Source organism: Lipotes vexillifer, unplaced genomic scaffold (assembly GCF_000442215.2).
Source record: "Lipotes vexillifer unplaced genomic scaffold, Lipotes_vexillifer_v1.1 scaffold129, whole genome shotgun sequence".
In the NCBI taxonomy this organism is placed as follows: Eukaryota; Metazoa; Chordata; class Mammalia; order Artiodactyla; family Lipotidae; genus Lipotes; species Lipotes vexillifer.
Window position 1 is genome coordinate 1,493,062 of NW_006777287.1, and position 7,240 is coordinate 1,500,301.

Here is a 7,240-nt window from a genome sequence, read left to right on the forward strand (position 1 = left end):
CCTCCTTCACCCACACTAGTCAGCTGCTTGATGGAGTCCTGTAGTCAGCCCTCCCTGGACATCCCCTGGAAGCCCAGCCCAGCGCAGCCCAGCACAGGCACTCGGGGCACAGAACAGATGTGCAGGCCCTGCCTAGTGGGGAGACAGTAGCTTCTGTGTGACAAGGCTTATGAAGGGAGGGTCGGCCCAGGGTGTGGGAGTGCCAGAGGCAGGAGGCGGGAAAGGTTTCCCCCACCTCGCAGGTGATACCAAGCTGGATCTTGAAGGGAAATCAGGAGAGCTCAAGGATGAGAAGCAGAGGAAGGGCATTCCAGGCAGAGGGCATGGCATGGGCAAAGGCCGGGGGGTATGAGAAGGGAAGCAGAGAGATGGAAATAAGGCATACTCCTGGTGACAGGGTCTGTGAGGGACCAGGCTCTGCGACCCAGAGCAGCTGGACCAGGAAAGATGAAACACTTTGGGTCAGCCACCATGGTTTCCAGTCCCCACCCAGCTACCAGCTCAGGAGGTGGGACTTTGAGGAAGTCACTTAATCTGTCTAGACCTCACTTTTTCCATCTATTTAATGACATTATTGATGCTCTAGGCACAAGGCCATTTAATTAAGAGGCTGTGGACCAGAGGTTTCAAGGAGCCCTTGAATTTTCAGCGAACTCTGTAAGTGCTGTCAAAGCCCTCCAGCCAAAGACCCCCAGGAATACGCCTTGCTTGAACAAGTTGGGTTGACTGCTCATTGCAACAAGAGACAGCTCACACTGTGGGGAACCGTGGGGTGTCTTAGTAAGAGGGTGCTAGAGAGGATTTCTTCTAGGATTTGGGCTGGTGTTAGGTGATTTGGGGGAGGGCTTAAGGAAGCAGGGCTTTGCTCTGGATTGGAAGTGGAGTGATTCTGTGATTGCATATCAGTAAATCTTATCTAGAAAGAGGGAAGATTAAAGTGAGGCTAAAGTTGTAATTGATAAAGAAGCAGCATATTAGCCAGGTTAGGGGACCACTTGGTCATTTTTGTGGCTCGGATAATCCTCACGCTCTGTGTTCAGACGTAATTATGGAGTGGTCTTGTTTTTGTCTTGATCTATGGCGGCTTCAGAGTGGCCTTGCCTGAGGCTGATGTGCTACAAAACTGTTCACATTCAACGGGGCAGGGGGGACACACCAAGTTCTGTTTGTGAGTTGGATGCCAGCTCTTGGATATGGGGCCTGCTTTTCTCTTTCTCAGTGTGCTCCTAAGGAGAGGGCTTTAATCAGATTTTCTGGGAGATCTGGGATCTCACAAAGAAACAAATGTGTAATTTCTAAAATCGCCTAGAGCCCAGACAGGCTTTGAATTGCCTGTCCAAGATGGCCCCTCATGTGGCTTATCACATGTGACCTCAGTTGCTGCCTCTGGGAAATGAGCGGCTCTTATAGCAGCATCAGGTTGTGTGGGGGAGGGTGCAGCCACCCGCAGAGGCTCCGACAATGTTGGTGAAATTAAATCACTCTGTTAAAACCAGTCTCTGTGAAATTAAATCCCTCAATCTTAAAACCAACATGGACCACTGAATGGCAGTAAGAAAGACTGTTTGGCTTCTCTTGTGAATAGCAGCTTTCCTTATTCGTGCTTTAAAAAATGTCCTTTTTACAACTCCAATGCCAGGGAATGTGACATCTAACAAAAATGCATATGTGTTTCTCATTTGCCCCAGCAATCCCACTTCTAGCAATTGGCCCTGAAGATACATCTCCAACAATGTGAACATACATATGCACAAGGTATTCACTGCAGCATGATTGATAATTGCAAAATATTGGCAACAATGTCAGTTCCTATACATAGACAGTGGTCGAATAAAACGGTGGTACAGTCACACAAGGGAGTCCTATGCAGCTGTAAAAAGATCGAGGAGGAAAGCTGTGGATGGATGAGGAGTGATTTCCAGGACATACTGTTAAATGGAAAAAAGCCAAGTGCATAAAAGGGTATGCAACCCTTCGTGTAATAAACAAGATGATATAAGAAAACACATGTATATTTGCTTACCTTTACAAAAAAGAAACATACGAAGGCTAAACCAGCACATATTGAGATTGGTTGCCTAGAGGGCTGGGTGAGGGCCAGCTAGAAGAAATGGGACAGAGAAGTGACACTTCTTGTTGTCACAGCAACATACTTGTTGATAAAGTTCTGACTTTTGAAACCATGTTAATGTTTCACATACTTAAAAAAATAAATGAAGTTAACAAGGATGGGGTAAAATCCTAAAATGGAATACAGACAGAAACAAATGAACCTTAATCATATTTCAAACACAGCTTCACTGAAGGCGACCAGGAAGAACTAGCTCAAGTAACTTTTTTTTTTAATATCTCAAACTGTCCTTTTCAAGATTAAAGAACCTAGAACATGCCATCGTTTTCATGGACTGTACTAAAAAAACATTTCCCAGGTGGTTGATGCTTCAGAATGTATATGTGTATTCGCCTTTGTTTCCGATAGTATCTGAAAGAATCACTTATTTTGTACTGGAGCCCATTTATACAGTTCAAGGGTAAAGTTGATATGAAAAAATTAACTTACTGGGGCTTCCCTGGTGGCGCGGTGGTTGGGAGTCCGCCTGCCGATGCAGGGGACACGGGTTCGTGCCCCGGGCCGGGAGGACCCCACATGCCGCGGAGCGGCTGGGCCCATGAGCCATGGCCGCTGAGCCTGCGCGTCCGGAGCCTGTGCTCCGCAGCGGGAGAGGCCACAACAGTGAGAGGCCTGTGTACCGCTAAAAAAAAAAAAAAAATTAACTTACTATAAAGGAAAACTCTCTGGGTGAAGTTCATCCAGTGCTTTTGAAGAACCCTAAAGACTGCAAAGGACTGAAGTGCCTAACAAAATTGTGTCTCTATTCTTTGCTCCAGTTAGTTTTAATTATTTTGCTTTGTTTGAAAGTTAACATTGCTGGAATGAAATTTGGCCTAAAAGGAAACAAGGAAAAATCAGTTAAGAAGACACGGGTATTATTCTGACTGTAAATGGTAGCAGCAGGCTTCCATGACCATAAACTTGGGAAGTATTTTTGGGAATTACAAAATGAGCGTTCAGTGGGACATCATATTTTGATCATCTGGGCAGAAGAGTGGGAGTTTCTTCAGAGAGTTGTGGTGGTCTTAGTACCTTGTACTGAATTTGGTATAAAGCCGGGATCCTAGGCGCAGGCCGGATGTGATGGTCCATCGGTGTCAGCCCAGGGCTCTTAGTGGAGGCTTCGGCATTTTCCATGTTTGTTGTGCTACACTGGCAAGGAGTTGTCTTTGTTTTGTTTTGCTTTTTAATGTCGGTTCATTCGTTTGTTTATTTATTTATTTTTGGCTGTGTTGGGTCTTCGTTTCTGTGCAAGGGCTTTCTCCAGTTGCGGCAAGCGGGGGCCTCTCTTCATCACGGTGCGCGGGCCTCTCTTGTTGCGGAGCACAGGCTCCAGACGCGCAGGCTCAGTAGTTGTGGCTCACGGGCCTAGTTGCTCCGCGGCATGTGGGATCCTCCCAGACCAGGGCTCGAACCCGTGTCCCCTGCATTGGCAGGCAGACTCTCAACCACTGCACCACCAGGGAAGCCCAAGGAGTTGTTTTAACTAGTCTTCTTCCCTTTTCAGTGTATTTCTATTTGTAAATTTTATTCAGGGGTGATTTCATAGCACAGGTTTGGAAATATCCACTTTCGCTCTGGTTTTCAGTGATTTCACTGTCCTTGCCCCATTGCATGTTCCAGGACTTATCCCCGAACTGGCAGCACACCCTTTTCCTGTGTGTTTCATCATAACTGTGATTAAGGGCTAGTCCTCAGCACTCAGACGTTTTACATTCAAATGCCACTTTAGGATTCCACATTTTCAAGTATACACTTGCAGTCAGCCGTGAGAACGACGTCAGTTTTCCATTCTACACTGAGAGCTCAGCAGAATTTGCCATTTGGTCATTTCCTGTAGCACAAGCCATTGTGCCAATCTGCGTGTGAAAAAGGCATGTGCTCCAAATCCTTTTCTTAGGACAAAGCCGCAGAGGCATACCACCGACTAGATTCTCCTGTTACAGCTCTTAATCCAGCGAATGCTGTGTCGGGCTCACTTTCCACGGGTTGGGCTGGAGCCCACCTGTGGCTTGTCGGTGGGACTGCATTTAGAGCTGTTGCTGAGGGCTCATTTCCATGGACTGTAAGACAGAAAGATAAGGAAAGAGGTACATTTTCTACTCCCTTCTTACCCATCTTTGATCTTTGTAAATCCCAAGGCATTTTTACATTCTTCAATGCTGCTTTTAGAGCCGCTTTTGTTGTTGTTGTTGTTAAATACTATATTCCCACTGCAGCCAGTTAAGGACATGTAAATAAGTGATGGAGAAGCAAGATGAAATTCCAGACCAAGCTTTTCCATTTACCATGAAATTGGTTAAAAAAACAAAATGGTGCTGATTTCTCACATACCATCTCTGCCACATCACTCCAAGGATACTGTCTGTGTCCCTCCCAGCATGTCTCTTTTGCGTGGGACACCCACGTTCCCACACACCTTCCGAGTCATCCTGTTGCTGTCTTAACATTTGCGCCATGGTCTTCCCACCTTTCCTTTAACATGGTCAGTTCATATAAGGTTGTGTTATGTTGTCATTTATCTTCAGTCTTCTTACTTTCTAGGAACTTCCTGTAGAAAAGCCCCCCCAAACAAAACAAACCTTAATTGACTAAATAAAGATAATGCATGCTCAACTTAGGATAAGCACTACGGCAAAGCATACGAAATCTACCAAGCTTGCAAGACCAGTTGAAGCTGACTCAGAAACCCTAACACACAGCCGATTGCCCGCGGGCTTCTTGTTGCCCTGGTTAGAGTCAAGCATCCGCTTCTTCGCTGGCACCCAACACACGTGCTGGGCTCACAGGAGATTGAGATGCACAGAGGAGGGCGCTATAGGATGGGCTAGCTGACCTGGCTCCTCTTCACGGGACTGGTAACTCAGACCTGAGCGTGGCCCTGCCTTTTGGCCCAGAGCAGAGAAAGGAATGAGTTGAACCTAATCTTGCAAAGCAAGTTCGCTGTGTTATCAATAGTTTGTTGTAGATTTCAGGGATGACGGATTCTGATGCACTCGTTTTATAATGTTTTGGTCACACCAACCCTTGATGCCTTTCCTTTAAATGAATTGTAGACAGAGGGATTTAGCTTCTTTCTTAGCCTGTTTTTATTGTTGTTTGTTTGTTTGTTGTTTTTTATCACAAGCCGATTGCCAGCATAATGGAGAGGAAACCAGATTGGATATGGACTCTTTTTTATGCCTCTTCCAGTGTCATGTTTATATATCCAAATGGACATTATCCTCTCAGATTATTATCTGGCACTAACTTATAACTGTTATATTATCGGAGACAGTAGCAATATATCAGTGCCCGGGATACATCACAGGCCTGTGTAGATGTATGTCTACACCTAAGGGTAAATGAATTTACTTATCAGGTTTTACACATCAGTCTCTAATAGAGATTTAAAAAACCCAACGAATTGGCCTATATCTGAGTATACAAGTATTATTTCTCCGTGCATTATTATATGCCTTCCCTCTAATTAATCACTGAGTTGGTGGAAAATGGCTGTTTTATTTGTGTTTTGTTGTTGTTGTTGTTCTCAACTTTAAAAGTAATCTACCTCTTAAAATTTGTAGTTTAATACTTGTTTGGTGAATTTGTGCCATTTTAACCCTCTCACTATCATTCCCATTTTGTTACATTTCTGTTATGGGGACTTTATGTTGAAATATTGTATAAAGCGTTTGTAGCAGTTTAAAAATAAAATATTTAAAATTATTTAAATTGTTTTGGATGCTTCAATTGTGTTATACGTGATTTACATTTTGCATTTTGTTTGAGTTGTTAATCTGGAGAGTGTTCTTGTATTGAGGTTTGCTGTTAGTAATTTTATTGTTTCTTGTTGGAGAGTGATATAAAAGACTATTCTGATGAAAACATTAAAATTTACAAATTGACATACAAAAGGGGTTGTCCGTTGATTTTAACCAACGTAGCCTTGAGAGAGAGAGAGAGAGAGGTTAATTATAGACAGACAAGTTAAGAGTGGTGTTTGCTATTTTTCCCCTTCCAGCATGAAATAAATCATTTGAGCTTGTCAGATGTACAGAAAGTTTTCTTATGCTGTTGCTAGCAAGCACTTAATGACGGGGGGAATTCAAATGATGCATTTTATATCATTGCAACCAATAAAAAACTTTCTAAAAGCTGTGGGAAAAAAATCCTACCAGGGATTGAACCCGTGCCCCCTGCAGTGGAAGCACAGAGTCCTAACCACTGGACCTCCAGGGAATTCCCAAACTGAAGTAACTTTTGAACAAGGTATCCATCAGGCTACAGACAAAATGGACTGTAACAAATACTGACCTCTAGTTGGTGGACTTCTCTTCCACAGTGAATCAGGTTAGTGAATCTGAAACTACTGAATGTGTACTTTAGGACTGAGCAAATAAGTAAAATTCTTGTGGCTAATGAGAATCAGGTTTCTCACTGTTGGAGAAGGGAGTTACAAACAGAGAGGGAAACAGAGAAAGGCTCGGATGAACACTCTGGTGTTGGATTGGTATTGTACAATAGATGTCAGTAGGAACTCATGGATTTTAATGTATAAGTAGAAAGATAGATGTGTGCATGGATTTACATACATATGTGTATATGGATTCACAACATATACGCATCCATATTATATCCTAACTCTGTCCACAGAGAGGGCCTAGAATCAGCAACACTACAGAAGCAATGAGCAATTCTAGTGCCCAGATCTTGGTGTCCTAAGTGCCATTATCCACTCAAAGAAAACGAAGCTTCTCTGGAGAAATGTCTGAGTCCAGGGCCAGGACTGGGAAAGTACAAGATGAACCTGAAACATCTTGATGTGATCTAAAGGAAAGCTGTGCATAAAAAAATGATGGAGACATGTCAAAAGGACACAGGAGCCAGCTCGAAGAGACTCCCACTGGCCAAAACTAGAACTATTTGAGCATTAAAATAAATAATCACAGTTCTTTTAAACAAATGGTGTTGGGGGCTTCCCTGGTGGCGCAGTGGTTGAACGTCCGCCTGCCGATGCAGGGGACACGGGTTCGTGCCCTGGTCCGGGAAGATCCCACATGCTGCGGAGCGGCTGGGCCCGTGAGTCATGGCCGCTGAGCCTGCGCATCCGGAGCCTGTGCTCTGCAGCGGGAGAGGCCACAGCAG